We start from the raw sequence: 16,808 nt of genomic DNA, 5'->3' as shown, positions 1-16,808 counted from the left end.
CATCTAACTGCCGTCACTCCACCCCTTCCTGAGCCGACTCCACGGATTATGTCAGACCGCTTCGTAGACGGGATTTTCTCTTATCTTCTCCCGTTTTGTTTCACACTGATTGTTTTATGTAGCTCCTCCCCCTTCTGTAATTATTATCTCATCACCGCTGACCCTTCTTAAAACAAAGCTTAAAACTTTATTAGTCGTCCTTGAACGCTCTAAGGGATCATAACTCCCAAGTGTATCACGTGTGTCAGCTGGTGGAAACCGCGGTGGCTGACCCACTTATTGGAAATGGTCAGTGGTGGCAGCGGGGTGCGTTGGGCATGCAAGGCCATAGAGGGTGTGATTTGGTCTCCATATTGGATAAGTGAATCGGGAAGCTGCGGTCGGCCCCTGGGTGCCATATGTCACAAGTTGGTGACTGTCGGCCCCATAAACGGCCATAAAACTCCTGTATCCATCTGATCCATCACAGATTGGTGGCCGCGCTGGATATTAAAGGGTTACTGCGTAGTTTAGGTAATTATTCCTAGTGGTTCCCTTGTGAGGATTACTGCAGCTTCACAAGGATGGACTCCAGCGCTCCCAGACAGTCTCCCCTTCTTCTTCTCTTCTGTTCTATCCTTTGCTTGATGATGGCCGCCGATCCTCAGAAGGACTTTCTGTGCGTCCGCGGTGTAGAGAGAGGTCTGGATGGGACCGGGAAGACGGAAGCACAGCGGATCGCAGTGTTGGTAATATTCTGCAGATGCCTCCCCCGCGGAGCACACCATGCATGGCGGAGCACACCATGTATCACGACCCAGGCGGCCCGTCCCAGGCGGTCCGGGCGGCCCCGACCCAGGAGCCCAGGAGGTCCAGGCAGCCCCGGCTCTCAGCAGGACTTGTCTACACAGAGGACTCTATTCTGCAGGTCCTTCTCCGGCTGCAGAGCAAGACGCTACAGTCAGCTCAACACCAGATGCAGCGTCCCACCCGAGACACGGGAATCTGGTGACACAACACCCACAAAACCCCGGGTACAACAGTTCCCTGTGATGGATGGGGACACTTAAGTACTTGGCCCACTGACCTGGAGGTATTTGCAGATCTTCCTGCAGATCAGGATGGCAACTACGAGGCCATCAAAGAGGCCTTGGTCTGCAAGTACCACCTTATTTTCAAGGCGTACCACCAAAGGTTTCAGACTCTACAGCGCAGACCCAAGGACAGCCGACCTGCTTGGTGGCCGGAGTTCTGCCCTCCAGCAGTGGATCTGCGGACTATCACCACCTCTCATGGTGTGGGGGACAGTTTCTGCAGATGTACCCGAAGGACATGCGGCTGTTGGTCATGGAGCGTGAGCCTAAGGATGCGGCTCAAGCAGCCCGGACCACTGACATCTACATCATCAACAGGAGTGCGGACATCTGCAACCAACTGGAGAGAGGGTAAGCCAACCATTAACTCGTACAGCTCTTCTCTCCTGGGGGTCAACCCCTCACTCCCCTCCAAACTGGCTGTGGATTTCTTGTAGCAAAGTGGGACTCCTCAGTGTTACCTGCCCTGACAAGAAAAAGAGCGCCCCCTCTCCCAAGCCCCCGCGTCTGCTCCAGGTTTTTTCCTTGCAGGTGGGTGTGGTGAGAGAGCCAATGACAATTTGCAATCAGTCACCGTGGGAGAGGCCGTGACTTTGGAGCTGTGCGACACTGAGATGACCCTCATCCGCCCTGAACTCGTGTCCCCCACCAATACAACTCCTGGAAAGACCGTTATAGGAATTGTGGGCACCAACCCTCCTCTGCCCATGGCCATGATTACCTGGATTAGGGGCCAGGGAGGGATGAAAGAGTAGCAACTGGTAGTGCACTACCAGATTAGGGAGGCGTTGCTCCAGGTCCCCTACGAGAACAAGCTTACACAGTGGTCGGCGACTAACAGAATGGTATTTAACAAGGAGAAATGCAAAGTCCTACATCTGGGCAAGAAAAATGAAGAAAGCGCAAACAGAATGGGAGGAATTGGGCTAAGCAGCAGCACATGTGAAAAAGACTTGGGTATACTAATAGATCATAGACTGAACATGAGTCAACAATGTGATGCAGCAGCCAAAAAGGCAAACACAATTCTGGGATGTATTAAGAGAAGCATAGAGTCTAGATCCCGTGAGGTCATTATCCCCCTCTACTCTTCCTTAGTCAGACCTCATCTGGAATACTGGGTCCAGTTCTGGGCACCCCACTTTTAAAAAGACATAGACAAACTGGAGCAAGTTCAGGGAAGAGTTACCAAGAGGGTGAACGGGTAAAGGATCTGGGAATGTTTAGCAGAAGAGAAGGCTGAGAGGAGACTTAATAGCTGTCTACAAGTATCTGAAGGGCTGTCACAGTGCAGAGGGATCAGCCCTATTCTCATCTGCACAAGGAAAGACTAGAAGCAACAAGTAGCAACTCATACAATGTTTACCTAATACTTCGCTGTTCCCACATACTAGTGCCATGCGGTGCCCACATACTAGTGCCATGCGGTGCCCACATACTAGTGCCATGCGGTGCCCACATACTAGTGCCATGCGGCGCCCACATGCTAGTGCCATGCTGTGCCCACATACTAGTTCCATGCGGTGCCAACATACTAGTGCCATGCAGTACTTACATGCTAGTGCCATGCGGTGCCCATATAATAGCGCCATGCGGTCTTTACCTAACAGTTCCCCACCGTGCTTACCACATCGTACTTTAGTGTACCCACATAATGCTGCCATAGTGGTTCGGAGGCGGCAGCCAGGGCCCGGTGTGCCAGTATTTCACATGGCAGCTGGGTGGTTCTGTTATAGATTTTCTATTGGGACCAAGGAGCTTCAAATGATGGAGCCTCCATGTAACCGCCACGCCGTGCTCACATAGCGCCATGCAGTGACCACATAAGAGAACCGCAGCTGAAAGCCTGAGAGGGGTGGATGGACGTCCTTAGAGGGGTTATCTGAGGTCATCCCCCCCTCCGCAGGACAGCAGATGGCTTTATGATTGGTGAAGGTCTGAGACCCCCAGCGGTACTGAGAACAAGGGTCCCGTGTGGGCGAGGAGGAGACGGTTGCACATGCGCAGTGCCGCTCCATAGCGGAGTACAAGCGGGCGGCTGCATTCAGCGTGATGTGGGACCCCTGTTCTCGGGATCTGTTGGATCACTGCTGATCATAAAGTTATCCACGGAGGGGGGGGGGGATGACTAGATTGTGGGATAATGCCTTTAAAGGGGAAAACATGGCACTTTCTTCCCAAACAGCGCCCCTCTGTCCTCAGGTTGTGTGCAGTACTGCAACTCAGACGCTTTCACTTCAATAGAGGTGAGCTGCAGTACCGCACACAACCTGAGGACAGGGGGGCGCTGTTCTAATAGTGGACAGTCCCTCTAAATCTGGAGCCCCCTGTGGATTCCCCTCCACCACCATACATGTAAGCGCTGAGACCAGGAGCATCCACACCCTCCATGAACATTGGCGCGGCCTCTCCTATCACTCCGGTCGCCTCCCTCGCTTCCTCTTCCTGTCCGCACAGAATAAGATTCACCCTTTTCCCGGCTATTTTTGTCCTCAGGAAGCTCCACGGTGACCGCCGGCAGATAGTCAGGTGGGGGAGGCAGATAGTCAGGTGGGGGCCGTTCTGCCGCGCCAGAGCGAGGGGGGAGGGGGTTGTTTTTGTAATTATACATGAAAAATGACAACAAAGCCAAACATTTGGAAAGGAGCGCCGCCAAGTGTTCACACTGCAGAAGCGTATAGGAGGTGATGAAGATCTATGTGAGCGTGTGCTGCCATCTAGTGGCACATTGTAGAACCGCCATTGAGGATGTCAGGAATCGTTCTGACCAACAGGCTGCACAGTCAGCTCAATACAACGCTGGAGCTCCAACTAACGTGTCCGAACGCACAACTCGCCGTTCCTCCGCACAGAAGGTATAACAGCGGGCGACCAGTTCCAGCGCCATTGTGTCTAAGAGAAACGGAAAGACTCCAGCGGGCGAAAGAGCGCAAAACTTGTATCACTGAGCAGCGGGAAAACATCTCCTGGTCAGATGGTCCAGATTTATGTTGCTGATGGGAGGGCAGAGTTTGGTGTAAGCTACGCCATGGGGAACTGCTGCGGTTCCGAAAGTGAAGGAGTCCAACGCTACTAGATGGGGGTAATAAAGGGGTGGTCGGGGTATTAGTACAGGTTGGTGGCCACGGTGTCAGCAGAGTACTGACAGCGGCAGAGATATAGTAACATAGTATGTAAGGCCGAATTAAGACAATGTCCATCTAGTCCAGCCTGTCTATCCTCCTGTGTTGTTAATCCAGAGGAAGGCAAAAAACCTCAAGAGGCAGGAGCCAATTAGCCCTTTTGGGGGAAAATTCCTTCCCGACTCCCTAATGGCAATCAGACTGTTCCCTGGACCAACCCCTAATAGTTCCTACCTGCCTGTATACCCGGATTAACAATTAACATAAGATTTATATCCTGTAATGTCCTTCCCCTCCAGAAAGACATCTAGTCCCTCTTAAACTCCTCTATGGATCCTGCCATCACCACTTCCTCAGGCAGAGTGTTCCACAGTCTCACTGCTCTTACAGTAAAGAACCCCCTTCTGTGTTGATGATGAAACCTGCTTTCCTCTAGACGTAGCGGATGCCCTATTGTTACCATCGCAGTCCTGGGTATAAACAGATCGCGGGAGAGATCCTTGTATTGTCCCCTCATGGATTTAGGCAGAGTTATTTGATCACCCCTTAGCCGTCTGTTTTCCGGGGTGAATAATCCCAGTTTTGGTGCCTCTCTGGGTATTCCAGTCCCGTCATTCCATGTATTAGTTTAGTTGCCCTTCTTTGTACCCCTCCAGCACTGTAACATCTTTCCTGAGCCCCGGTGACCAGAACTGTACGCAGTATTCCATGTGAGGCCTGACAAGTGCCTTATATAGTGGGGGGATAATGTTCTCGTCCCTCGCCCCTATACCTCTTTTACTGCACCCCAAGACTTTATTGGCTTTTGCAGCAGCTGACTGGCATTGGTTACTCCAGTTTAGTCTACAGCCCACTATTACCCCCAGGTCTTTTCCCTAGCAGTACCCCATTTGGTGTATATTGGTGACATCTGTTTCTCCTGCCCATGTGCAGAACCTTACATTTATCCACATTGACCTTCATTCACCATTTCCCCCCCCAAGCCCCCGGCTTATCTCGGTCCGTTTGTAGCTGCACATTGTCCTCCGTTGTATTGATTATATTGTATAATTTTGTATCATCTGCACATATTGATATTTTGCTGTGCAGCCCCTCTATCAGGTCGTTTATAAATATATTGAACAGAATGGGGCCTAATACTGAACCCTGTGGCACCCCACTAGCGACTGTGGTCCAATCAGAGTAGGAACCATTTATTACTGCCCTCTGCTATCATTGAGCCAGTTCCTTACCCACTTACACACGTTTTCACCCAGTCCGAGCTTCTCATTTTACATATTAGCCTATTATGTGGCACGGTGTCAGATGCTTTAGAGAAGTCCAGATATACGAGATCAATAGACTCTCCCAGGTCCAGCTTAGAGCTTACTTCATGGTAGAAGCTGATCAGATTGGGCTTTATCAACCCTTCATGAACCCATGCTGGTGAGGAGTTATTCCGTTGTTCTCCTTGAGGTATTATATGACGGTATCTCTCAGAAACCCCTCAAATATTTTTCCAGTTACTGAAGTGAGACTTACCGGCCTGTAGTTGCCAGGCTCTCTTTTGGACCCCTTTTTGTAAATTGGAACCACGTTGGCAATGCGCCAATCCAATGGTATAACTCCGGTCTTGATAGTATCCATAAATATTAGGTATAGCGGCCTAGCTATCTCGTCACTTAGTTCCCTTAGTACCCTTGGGTGTAATCCATCTGGGCCCGGTGATTTATCGATTTTAATCCTCTTGAACCGGCTCTGCACCTCCTCCTGTGTTAGGTATGAGATATTTTGTGAGGGGTTCGTTTTATTCCCCTGCATCTCGTGTGGCATTTCCTTTTCGTTTGTGAATACACTTGTAAAGAAACTATTTAATAGATTTGCCTTCCCTCCATCATCTTCAATGATTTCTCCTGCATTATTTGTTAAAGGGCCAGCGCTCTCCCTGCAAATCCTTTTGCTGTTAATATAGTTGAAGAATAGTTTCGGGTTGTTTTTGCTCTCTTTGGCGATCCGTCTTTCTGCCTCCTCCTTGGCAGTTTTGAACGTATCTTTACATAATTTTGTTTTTTTCCCTGTACGATTTTAGCGCTTTTTCGCTGCCTTCTTGCTTTAGTAGTTTGAACGCTTTCTTCTTTTCGTTTATTGCCCCCCTTACCGTCTTGTCGAGCCACATTGGTTTCCTTCTACTTGTAGTTCTTTTATTTTTAAAGGGAATGAACTGCTCACATGAGGCGATTAGGATCCTTTTGAACTTTTCCCATTTGTCCTCCGTACTGATATTTTTGAGGATGTTGTCCCAGTTAATGTTACCGATAGTAGTTCTAAGCTCATCAAATTTTGCTTTACTAAAGTTTAGTTTCTTTGTCTCTCCCTGATAAGGCTTCTTATTGATTGACAGCTGGAAGTTGATTATATTGTGGTCACTGTTCCCCAAGTGCCCCTCAACCTGCACCCCCCTTATACGTTCCGGTTTGTTGGTTAGTACTAGGTCCAGAATGGCCCTCCCTCTTGTTGGTTCCTGCACAAGTTGGTTCAGGTAATTGTCTTTAATTACTCTCAAGAACTTATCACCCCTGTGAGATTTGCAGGTTTCCTTCTCCCATGTTATATCTGGATAATTAAAGTCCCCCATGATAATTACTTCGTTGCGCTTTGACACCTCTTCTATCTGTTTTAGTAGTAAGGTTTCAGTTTCTTCTGTTGCTTTTGGTGGTCTATAGAAGACCCCTATCAGGATTTTGTTATTTGTTCCTCCCTGTATTTCTACCCACAGAGATTCCACCTGTTCGTCTCCTACCCCTATATCTTCCCGCAGCCTTAGCATTAAGTTCAATTTCACGTACAGACATACCCCTCCCCCTTTCTGGTTTCCCCGGTCTCTTCTAAAGAGATTGTAACCCTGCAAATTCACCGCCCAATCGCACTTATCATCCAGCCATGTTTCCGTTATTCCGACTATATCATAATTTTCATCGGCCATTCTGGCTTCCAGCTCACCCACTTTACCGATCAGACTTCTTGCATTCGTGGTCATACAATTTATACATTTCTTTTTGTTCTTTAAATTTGTTTTGTTGCTATTCGTACTAATGGCTGATCTATCAGTTCTAACTGTACTAACCCCGCCCCCTGCTCAACCCCCATTCCCTTTGCTTGGACCCGGGTCTCTAGTTACACTGGCTACCCCATTATTTCTCATTTTACCCTCCCCCCCCAGTCCCTAGTTTAAACACTCCTCCAGCCTTCTAGCCATCTTATCCCCCAGCACAGCTGCGCCCTCCCCAGTAAGATGCAGCCCGTCCCTACGGTAGAGCCTGTAGCCGACAGCAAAGTCAGCCCAGTTCTCCAGGAACCCAAATCCCTCCTTCTTACACCAACTCCGGAGCCACTTGTTTACCTCCCTAAGATCCTGCTGCCTTTCTAGTGTGGCCTTAGGTACAGGTAGGGTCCAAGCTTCTTGGAAATACTAAGTCCCTGAAATCATTTTTGAGGGCCCTCCATTGACCTCTAACTTGTTCATTGGTGCCAACGTGCACCATGACTGCTGGATCCTCACCAGCCTCTCCCAGTAATCTGTCAATCCGATCCGCGATGTGTCGAACTCGAGCGCCAGGAAGACAACACACCGTTCGACGATCCCGGTCTTTATGGCAGATTGCCCTCTCTGTCCCCCTAATAATTGAGTCCCGAACCACTAGAACCTGTCTAGCCTGCCCTGCGCTCCCCGTCCCCGTCTCACTGGAGCAGTCATCCCCCTGGCGTTCAGAGGGCATGTTGTGCTGCAGCAGTGCTGGCTCTGTAATGGCATCGCCCTCATCTGCCAACGTTGCACATGTGTTGGGTTGTGCCAGTTCAGGACCAGCCTCCCTGGTTCTTTTCCCTCTATCCCTCCTCCTGTCACCCAGCTTCTTGCCTGCTCCCCCTGCTCTTCCGTACTACCATCCGTCCCCCACCTCTACCCCAGCGAGTGCCTGCTCAGTGAGCACCAAACTCCTTTCCATGATGTCAATGGCTCTGTGTTGCCAGTTGCCCATTTAGATTCAGGATTTGGGCTTCTAAATGTGCGACGTGAGATGAGGACGCTGGAGCCCCTTTAAGTAAGCCTGGAGTGAGGGTCCTGCCAGCGCGATGCTGTCTGAGGTTGGGGGGTCCTCCGCCTTCTCTGTTAGGCTGGCGGCACCCGAAGGCACTGGATGCCGGCTGCGGGAGCCGATGTCCGTGCCTTCTTCTCCTTCGCTGCGGACGGCTGTGGTGAGCCGCCATCAGACGCGCAGTACAGGGATTCTTGTTGTTGGTTCTCAGCGAGGACACGGGAATCCACGACCTTACCACAATGTGAACTGCAGAGGGGCCGCGGGTCGGGGGGCTTCCATGGACTTCAAACAAAACCCCATGAAAATGAAGCCCACTGCGATTTTTCTTCCTCAGTTACGTTCCGCTTGTGTGCAGGAAGACGCGACATTCCCCAGCGGGATATAAAGTGGGAGCAGAGGCCCCGCCCCCAGCAATGACCCCCATGTGCCAAGCCCCTCCCCCTGCTATATTACAGATGGCAGCAGGAGGCGCTTAAACTATCCCTTTAAATCCTTAAAAGTCTCCTTCCCCCTCCCCTCCCCCTTCCTGACAGGGGGCACAAACTTTCCACACGGACTACAAAACATCTCATGTGAAAGGACCCGCCGCTTCCCTTACAGGCGATTTGTAGCCGGTGTGAAGGGTAACAAGGAGGCCATGAGAGCGAGGGGGAGTCAAGCCCACCCGAGGGAATGCAAAGACCTCCCCTTTAACCACAGTAAAAGGGGAAGGAGGCATATTGCACAGAGCCGCACAGACAGATCGCTATGCAGTAAGGAATTGGCGTTACCTGCTGCCAGGGCGGACAATCCGGTGTGAGCCGGGATTAGGGGTCACATGACCGGCAGACGCTGCGCTCCGTACTTGGTACTATGAGAAGAGAACGCGAGAATATGGGGCGCTGCGTCTGCTAATAAAGGTCGCGGCACCATCCGCCATGTTTACAGGCCGGGCGCTCGGAGACGCCGCGAAGACCGCAATTTACAGTTCCTAACAGGAAGAATGCAAACGGGATATTGTAAAAGATTGAGACCTCAGGAGACCCCCCTGTATGTAGAGACCCCCCTGTATGTAGAGACCCCCCCTGTATGTAGAGACCCCCCTGTATGTAGAGACCCCCCCTGTATGTAGAGACTCCTGTATGAAGAAAACCCCTGTATGTAGAGACCCTCCCCCTGTATGTAGACCCCCCTGTATGTAGAGATCCCCCCCCTGTATGTAGAGACCCCCCTGTATGTAGAGACCCCCCCTGTATGTAGAGACCCCCCTGTATGTAGAGACCCCCCTGTATGTAGAGACCCCCCCTGTATGTAGAGACTCCTGTATGAAGAAAACCCCTGTATGTAGAGACCCCCCTGTATGTAGAGACCCCCCTGTATGAAGAAAACCCCTGTATGTAGAGACCCCCCTGTATGTAGAGACCCCCTCCCTGTATGTAGAGACCCCCCTGTATGTAGAGACCCCCCTGTATGTAGAGACCCCCCTGTATGTAGAGACCCCCCCTGTATGAAGAAAACCCCTGTATGTAGAGACCCCCCCCCTGTATGTAGAGACCCCCCCTGTATGTAGAGACCCCCCTGTATGTAGAGACCCCTGTATGTAGAAAACCCCTGTATGTAGAAAACCCCTGTATGTAGAGACCCCCCCTGTATGTAGAGACCCCCCTGTATGTAGAAAACCCCTGTATGTAGAGACCCCCTCCCTGTATGTAGACCCCCCTGTATGTAGAGACCCCCCCTGTATGTAGAGACCCCCTCCCTGTATGTAGAGACCCCCCCCTGTATGTAGAGACCCCCCTGTATGTAGAGACCCCCCCCTGTATGTAGAGACCCCCCCCTGTATGTAGAGACCCCCCCCTGTATGTAGAGACCCCCCCCCCTGTATGTAGAGACCCCCCCCCCCCTGTATGTAGAGACCCCTGTATGTAGAAAACCCCTGTATGAATAAAACCCCTGTATGTAGAGACCCCCTCCCTGTATGTAGACCCCCCTGTATGTAGAGACCCCCCCTGTATGTAGAGACCCCCCTGTATGAAGAAAACCCCTGTATGTAGAGACCCCCCCTGTATGTAGAGACCCCCCCCTGTATGTAGAGACCCCCCCTGTATATAGAGACCCCCCTGTATGAAGAAAACCCCTGTATGAAGAAAACCCCTGTATGTAGAGACCCCCTGTATGAAGAAAACCCCTGTATGTAGAGACCCTCCCCCTGTATGTAGACCCCCCCGTATGTAGAGATCCCCCCCCTGTATGTAGACCCCCCCCTGTATGTAGAGACCCCCCGTATGTAGAACCCCCCCAGTATGTAGAGACCCCCCTGTATGTAGAGATCCCACTGTATGAAGATAACCCCTGTATGTAGAGACCCCCCCCTGTATGTAGAGACTGCCCTGTATGTAGAGACACCCCCCTGTATGTAGAGACCTCCCCCTGTATGTAGAGACCCCCCCTGTATGAAGATAACCCCTGTATGTAGAGACCCCCCTGTATGTAGAGACCCCACTGTATGTAGACCCTCCTGTATGTAGAGACACCCCCTGTATGTAGACCCCCCCTGTATGTAGAGACCCCCCTGTATGTAGAGACCCCCCTGCATGTAGAGACCCCCCCCTGCATGTAGACCCCCCTGTATGTAGAGACCCCCCCTGTATGTAGAGACCCCCCCTGTATGTAGAGACACCCCCTGTATGTAGAGACACCCCCTGTATGTAGAGACACCCCCTGTATGTAGAGACCCCCCTGTATGTAGAGGCCCTGTGTGTAGAGACCTCAATGTATGTGGAGACCCCCCTGTATGTAGAAACCTCAATGTACGTAGAGACCCCCCTGTATGTAGAGACCCCCCCTGTATGTAGAGACCCCCCCTGTATGTAGAGACCCCTTGTATGTAGAGACCCCTCTGTATCAAGAAAACCCCTATATTTAGAGACCCCCCACTGTATGTAGAGACCCCCCTGTATGTAGAGACCCAGACCCCCTGTATGTAGAGACCCCTTGTATGTAGAAACCCACCTGTACGTAGAGACCCCCCTGTATGTAGAGACCCCACTGTATGTAGAAACCCCAACCCTTTATGTAGAGAAACCCCCCTGTATGTAGAAACCTGCCTGTATGTAGAAACCCCCCTGTATGTACAGACCCCCACCTGTATGTAGAGACCCCCTGGGTGTAGAAATCCCCCTGTATGTATAGACCCCCCCATATGTATAGACCCCTCCTGTATGTAGAGACCCCCCTGTATGTAGAAATCCCCCTGTATGTAGAGACCTTCCTCTTATGTAGAAATCCCCCTGTATGTAGAAATCCCCCTGTATGTAGAGACCCCCCCTGTATTTAGAGACCCCCCCCCTGTATTTAGAGACCCCGCCCCCTGTATGTAGAGACCCGTCCCCCTGTATGTAGAGACCCCCCCGTATGTAGAGAACCCCCTGTACGTATAAAACCCCCTGTATGTAGAGACCCCCCCCTGTATGTAGAGACCCCCCCCTGTATGTAGAGACCCCCCCTGTATGTAGAGACCCCCCTGTATGTAGAGACCCCCCCCCTGTATGTAGAAATCCCCCTGTATGTAGAGAGACATCCTGTATGTAGAGACCCCTGTATGTAGAGAGACACCCTGTATGTAGAGACCCCCAATGTATGTAGATACACCCCTGTATGTAGAGACCCCCTGTATGTAGACATCCCAATGTATGTAGACATCCCAATGTATGTAGAGACCCTCCTGTGTGTAGAGACCTCAATGTATGCGGAGACCCCCCTGTATGGAGAGACCCCCCCCCCCCCCTGTATGGAGAGACCCCCAATGTATGTAGAGAACCCCCCCTGTATGTAGAGACCCCCCCTGTATGTAGAGACCCCCCCTGTATGTAGAGACCCCCGGCCGGGGGAAGGTGACGGCGGCCGGGGGAAGGTCACGGAGGCCAGGGGATTGTCCCAGCGGCCGGAGGAAAGTCACGGAGACCAGGGGAAGGTGACAGCAACAGAGGATTTTCCCGTTGGCCGGAGGAAAGTCACGGAGACCGGGGGAAGGTGACAGCGGCCGGGGAAGGTGACGGAGACCGAAGGAAGGTGACAGAGACCAGAGGATTGTCCCGGCGGCCGGAGGAAAGTAACAGCCACTAGAAGGAAGTCACAGAGACCGAGGTAAGGTGACGGTGACGGGAGGAAGGTCACGGAGAGCAGAGGATGGTCCCGGCAGCTGGAGGAAAGTCACAGAGACCGGGGAAAGGTCATGGAGAACGGGGGAAGGCGACGGTGGCCGGGGGAAGATCATGGAGACCAGAGGAAGGTCCCGGCAGCCAGAAGATGGTCCCGGCGGTCGGAGGAAAGTAACAGCCTCTGGAGGAAAGTCACAGAGACCGGGGTAAGGTGACGGCCACCAGGAAGGTCACGGAGAGCAGAGGATGGTCCCGGCGGCTGGAGGAAAGTCACAGAGACCGGGGGAAGGTGACGGAGACCGGGGGGAAGGTGACAGTGGCCGGGGGAAGATCACGGAGACCAGAGGAAGGTCCCAGCAGCCAGACGAAGGTCCCGGCGGCCGGAGGAAAGTAACAGCCACTTGGGGAAAGTCACGGAGACCGGGGGAAGGTAACAGCCGCCGGAGGAAAGTCACGGAGACCAGGGTAAGGTGACGGCGACTGAGGGGAAGGTCACGGAGAGCAAAGGATGGTCCCGGCGGCCGAAGGAAAGTAACAGCCACTGGAAGAAAGTCACAGAGACCGGGGTAAGGTGACGGAGACCGGGGGCAAGGTGAACGTGGCCGGGGGAAGATCACGGAGACCAGAGGAAGGTCCCAGCAGCCAGAGGAATGTCCTGGCGGACGGAGGAAAGTAACAGCCACTTGAGGAAAGTCACGGAGACCGGGGGAAGGTAACAGCTGCCGGAGGAAAGTCACGGAGACCAGGGGAAGGTCACGGAGACCAGAGGAAGATCCCGGCAACCAGAGGATGGGCCCGCCGGCCGGAGGAAAGTAACAGCCGCTGGAGGAAAGTCACGGAGACCAGGAAAAGGTGACGGCGGCCGGAGGAAGGTGACAGCCACCGGAGGAAAGTCACGGAGACCAGGGAAAGGTGACAGCGGCCGGAGGAAGGTGACAGCCGCCGGAGGAAAGTCACGGAGACCAGGGGAAGGTCACGGAGACCAGAGGAAGATCCCGGCAACCAGAGGATGGGCCTGCCGGCCGGAGGAAAGTAACAGCCGCTGGAGGAAAGTCACGGAGACCAGGGAAAGGTGACGGCGGCCGGAGGAAGGTGACAGCCACCGGAGGAAAGTCACGGAGACCAGGGAAAGGTGACGGTGGCCGGAGGAAGGTGACAGCCGCCGGAGGAAAGTCACGGAGACCAGGGAAAGGTGACGGTGGCTGGAGGAAGGTGACAGCCGCCGGAGGAAAGTCACAGAGACCAGAGGATAGGCCCGGCGGCTGGAGGAAAGTCACGGAGACCGAAGGAAGGTGACAGCCGTCGGAGGAAAGTCACGGAGACTAGGGAAAGGTGACAGCCGATGGAGGAAGGTCACAGAGACCGAAGGAAAATGACAGCCGACGGAGGAAAGTCACGGAGACCGAAGGAAGGTGACAGCCGATGGAGCAAGGTCACGGAGACTGAAGGAAGGTGACAGCCGACGGAGGAAGGTCAGGGAGACCGAAGGAAGGTGACAGCCGACGGAGGAAGGTCAGGGAGACCGAAGGAAGGTGACAGCCGACGGAGGAATGTCACGGAGACCGAAGGAAGGTGACAGCCGACGGAGGAAAGTCACGGAGACCGAAGGAAGGTGACAGCCGACGGAGGAAAGTCACGGAGACCGAAGGAAGGTGACAGCCGACGGAGGAAAGTCACGGAGACCGAAGGAAGGTGACAGCCGACGGAGGAAAGTCACGGAGACCGAAGGAAGGTGACAGCCGACGGAGGAAAGTCACGGAGACCGAAGGAAGGTGACAGCCGACGGAGGAAAGTCACGGAGACCGAAGGAAGGTGACAGCCGACGGAGGAAAGTCACGGAGGCCGGGGAAAGGTGACAGCCGACGGAGGAAGGTCACGGAGACCGAAGGAAGGCGACAGCCGACGGAGGAAAGTCACGTAGACCGGAGGAGGGTGACGGCGGCCGGGGAAGGTGACGGAGACCGGGAAAGGTGACGGCGGCCGGGGGAAGGTCACGGAAACCAGAGGATTGTCCCGGCGGCCGGAGGAAAGTAACAGCCACTGGAAGAAAGTCACAAAGACCAGGGTAAGGTGACGGCGACCGGAGGAAGGTGACAGCAACAGAGGATTGTCCCGGCAGTCGGAGGAAAGTCACGGAGACCGGGGGAAGGTGACAGCCGACGGAGGAAGGTCACGGAGACCGGGGGAAGGTGACAGCCGACGGAGGAAGGTCACGGAGACCGAACGAAGGCGACAGCCGACGGAGGAAGGTCACGGAGACCGAAGGAAGGCGACAGCCGACGGAGGAAAGTCACGTAGACCGGAGGAGGGTGACGGCGGCCGGAGAAGGTGACGGAGACTGGGAAAGGTGACGGCGGCCGGGGGAAGGTCACGGAAACCAGAGGATTGTCCCGGCGGCCGGAGGAAAGTAACAGCCACTGGAAGAAAGTCACAGAGACCGGGGTAAGGTGACGGCGACCGGAGGAAGGTGACGGCGACCGGAGGAAGGTGACAGCAACAGAGGATTGTCCCGGCAGCCGGAGGAAAGTCACGGAGACCGGGGGAAGGTGACGGCGACCGGAGGAAGGTCACGGAGACCAGAGGATGGTCCCGGCAGCCGGAAGAAAGTCACGGAGACCGAGGAAAGGTCACAGAGAACGGGGGAAGGCGACTGTGGCTGGGGGAAGATCACGGAGACCAGGGGAAGGTGACAGCGGCCAGGGAAGGTGATGGAGACCGGGGGAAGGTGACGGCGGCCGGGGGAAGGTCACGGAGACCAGAGGATTGTCCCGGCGGCCGGAGGAAAGTAACAGCCACTGGAAGAAAGTCACAGAGACCGGGGCAAGGTGACGGCGACCGGAGGAAGGTCACGGAGAGCAGAGGATGGTCCCGGCAGCCGGAGGAAAGTCACGGAGAACGGGGGAAGGCAACGATGGCCGGGGGAAGATCACAGAGACCAGAGGAAGGCCCGGCAGCCAGAGGATGGTCCCAGCGGCCGGAGGAAAGTAACAGCCGCTGGAGAAAAGTCACGGAGACCAGGGTAAGGTGACGGCGACTGGGGGAAGGTCACGGAGAGCAGAGGATGGTCCCGGCGGCCGGAGGAAAGTCAGAGATCGGGGGAAGGTGACGGAGACCGGGGGGAAGGTGACGGTGGCCGGGGGAAGATCACGGAGACCAGAGGAAGGTTCCTGCAGCCAGAGGATGCTCCCGGCGGCCGGAGGAAAGTAACAGCCACTTGAGGAAAGTCACGTAGACCGGGGGAAGGTAACAGCCGCTGAAGGAAAGTCACGGAGACCAGGGGAAGGTCACGGAGACCAGAGGAAGATCCCGGCAACTGGAGGATGGGCCCGCCGGCCGGAGGAAAGTAACAGCCGCTGGAGGAAAGTCACGGAGACCAGGGAAAGGTGACGGTGGCTGGAGGAAGGTGACAGCCACCGGAGGAAAGTCACGGAGACCAGAGGATGGTCCCGGCGGCCGGAGGAAAGTCAGGGAGACCAGAGGATGGTCCCGGCGGCCGGAGGAAAGTGACGGAGACCGGGGAAAGGTGACAGCCGACGGAGGAAAGTGACGGAGACCGGGGAAAGGTGACAGCCGACGGAGGAAAGTGACGGAGACCGGGGAAAGGTGACAGCCGACGGAGGAAGGTCACGGAGACCGAAGGAAGGTGACAGCCGACTGAGAAAAGTCACAGCGGTCAGAGGAGGGTCAGGGCGGCCGGAGGAAGGTCACAGCGGCCAGAGGAGGGTCAGGGCGGCCGGAGGAAGGTCACAGCGGCCAGAGGAGGGTCAGGGCGGCCGGAGGAAGGTCACGGAGGACGTAGGAAGATCATGGCGGTCAGAGGAGGGTCAGGGCGGCCGGAGGAAGGTCACGGAGGACGTAGGAAGATCATGGCGGTCAGAGGAGGGTCACGGCGGCCAGAGGAAGGTCACGGCGGTGGGAGGACGGTCACAGCGGTCAGAGGAGGGTCAGGGCGGCCGGAGGAAGATCACGGCGGTCAGAGGAAGGTCACGGCGGTGGGAGGACGGTCACGGCATCTGGAGGAATGTGGCGACAGCCAGACGGTGATTAATAGCACTTTCTTTCTGCAGAGGCAACAACCCGGTAGAAGCGCAGACAGGAGACGCCGCGGAAGACCGACCCGCGAAAACGGCGCAACTGAGTTCTTCCTTTCCATAAAGTTTTTCGGTGTCCCGGTGAAAGAAACCCCCCGGCGGTCGGAAGTGGGGAGCTGAAGGGGTTAATGAGCCTCCTGCGACCACCGGGGCGTATAGTATCAATATCTGCAACACTTCTGCCCGAACAACCAATCAGGTTACAGGAACTGCTGAATACGGCAGAGGGGTCACAGAGAGGGATAATATACCCCTGCCCCACTACACAGAGATCCCTCCGCGGGGTCACAGAGAGGGATAATATACC

This window comes from Eleutherodactylus coqui, chromosome 4 (assembly GCF_035609145.1).
Source record: "Eleutherodactylus coqui strain aEleCoq1 chromosome 4, aEleCoq1.hap1, whole genome shotgun sequence".
NCBI classification, from domain to species: Eukaryota; Metazoa; Chordata; class Amphibia; order Anura; family Eleutherodactylidae; genus Eleutherodactylus; species Eleutherodactylus coqui.
This window is presented reverse-complemented; position numbering follows the sequence as displayed.